Source organism: Penaeus chinensis, chromosome 3 (genome assembly GCF_019202785.1).
Source record: "Penaeus chinensis breed Huanghai No. 1 chromosome 3, ASM1920278v2, whole genome shotgun sequence".
Lineage (NCBI taxonomy): Eukaryota > Metazoa > Arthropoda > Malacostraca > Decapoda > Penaeidae > Penaeus > Penaeus chinensis.
Window position 1 is genome coordinate 27,731,557 of NC_061821.1, and position 2,500 is coordinate 27,734,056.

A 2,500-nucleotide genomic window follows, 5' to 3' on the forward strand; every position below is an offset into this window, starting at 1 on the left:
TTTGCTTTGTTAACATATATGGTTATAGCTATCATTTAGCTGGTTTTCAGATTTTTCTTTAAGTATTCTGTATCATATTTGTAATTCCTACATTGATTTTGGACATGTTTTGGGCTATATTTCTACATGTATAGTTCGTAACAGCCCGCATTCCCTTCTAGCTGCAGAGTGGTAATGAAAAGTTGTTTGTTGCACCAAACACCTGAACTATGACATTATAAGCGCTCCGTTGGCGCCCTTCCTCAGCAGACCTCGGACGACGGCGATCGGGAGGCTGGCTGATGATTCGACTGGTAAGGTCGCTGCACCTCAAAGGCATGGACAGATTGTGTGTGTTTTCTGTAGAAGTGCAAGCCATCCTATGAAGACTTGTGGGATATATGCATCCCTTGTGAGGATCAAGCATCATCAGGAGAGAAGGTGGCTGTACTTTCACGACAGACTTCGAAGGCGTCATGTACATTTTGAAAGAAAATTAGACACATGTTAGATACATGCATTGATTTTATGCAGAATATTTAGGACATTATAGACAGACAGCCTCGTCTGAGCATGGGCCAGAATTTTCGTATGAAGCGTGGGGTCGTGCTCTGGGGGGGAAGCCCGGACACATTATGATAGAGTATTATTCTTGTGGGCAAGTCTTAACCAAAAAATGGTTAAGGGCGGGGACCTGGCCATCAGAAAGTAGGGATTAGTATCCCATTGTGACAGGTCTACTAAGGTTTCTACGTTAAGCTCCGGGATGGTATTATTTGACGTGCTTGTCGAAGAGACGTACACCAGTCATTCTGGAAAGCGGCGCTGACTATTCGCCTGTTCATAGTCAGGCATTAGAGAAATGGGATTATATTCCAGTTACGCGTTCTCGAAGAAGAGTTCATTGGGAAGATGGGTTCACCTTGTTTACAGAGGGGGGGGGGGGGGGGCATTTAGAGAAAAGTTACTGTCCAACATTCTTTTTGTTGTGGATACATGGGCTCTTTCTTGTCAGATGGTAATTGGCACTGACTTTACATATCTTCTCAATGTGGGTTTCTCGTCGCGGCCTCCACCTCTGGCAATAAATAAGGGTGAGAGTTATTCGCATACCTAGTCAGCCTCGACAATGGCAACTGAAGGGCGGAGACGGTTGTATGGTCTGCAAGCCATGAGGATAACCTAGGAAGATCAGAAGAGAAGCCATGCGCAGGGCATCACTATGTTAACAGCGGGCTTGTTTTCTTCTCTGGAGAAACATGAGCTAGGACGTCAGACTTGTGGAGCATTGTTAGTAGATTGCCATTCTTGATTAGACAGAGCATGTTCGATGCTGTTTATTTCCAAAGATGATTGTGGTGCCTTTGTGGTGATGTAGTCGGAAGATACCTTACCCTACACAGCTTTAGTCCTTATTCCATACACTAAGGTGCTGTACACGCCTTCATCCCGATAAGTGTGGAGTTGGCTACGTTCGTACAGCCACTCATAGAGACATAAAGGCGGCTCATGACAGCAAAGACAAACGCCAACAGATCGGAGGCAAAAACGGACTCGGTGAGAAAGAAAATGTGATTTCTGATCTAGGGGGCGCTTATAAAGGTTGCAGTTCTAGGTACAAGATAAATGAAAGAGACAGATGACGTAAGTGTGTGGCTTCTTTAGAGCTATACACGGGGAAGATCGCCAGAAGCGTACAGTATAGGAAGGGATAAGTGTTATCTCAAATGTAGTAGATCTGATCATGGGGGCAGTTACAAACAGTCGCACTGATAAGATTTTCTCTAAATTGATAGCTACAGAGAATCTGGCTTTTTGAAATGAGTAAGGTTTCAATGGAAATAGTAAACTGTTCTGTGGGATACGAAGAATTCTCTAAAAGTTCTTGATTCAGTATTGGATGCTTTTGGAAAATCCCCTGCGGGCGCTCAGAGATTATATTTTTGTACTGTAACACTAGAAAATCACAGGGCCAATTTAAAAGAAGTTAAAGATAAACATGGGTATATAATGTCAGGGCTAAAGGAAGCATCAGCTGGAACTTTGTCGCCGGCCGTAATGCCACCTGAAGTATTGCCAGATATTTTGGAATCCCACACAGGGGAAGAAATACGTTTATTATTTTCCCTAAAGTAGTCTCTATTTGCATTACCAAATTACACGGTTGGAGATCAAACCAGGTATATCTTATGGTCACATAATTATGTCCTTGGCTTTGCCTCTACCTGGAACCCAGCTGGATGCATTTGGTGTCCTTAGTTTTCCTCGGCCTGTTCCCAACTCTCAAGCTTTCATCCGAACACAGTTTTCTGGCTCTTTTTTATTGTTTCAGGGCCAGAGACATTGCAACATGTCCGGACCATGGATCCCTGTACACAGATAATGACGGAACTACTCCAGCCAAAGAGGAGCTCCATAAGAGAGGACATGAGCGGACCTGTGTGGCTTCCGCGTTCTTTAACGAGGCTTACGGTGAAGACACATATAAAGTGAACGTCATCAACGACTTCCTTCCTATGAC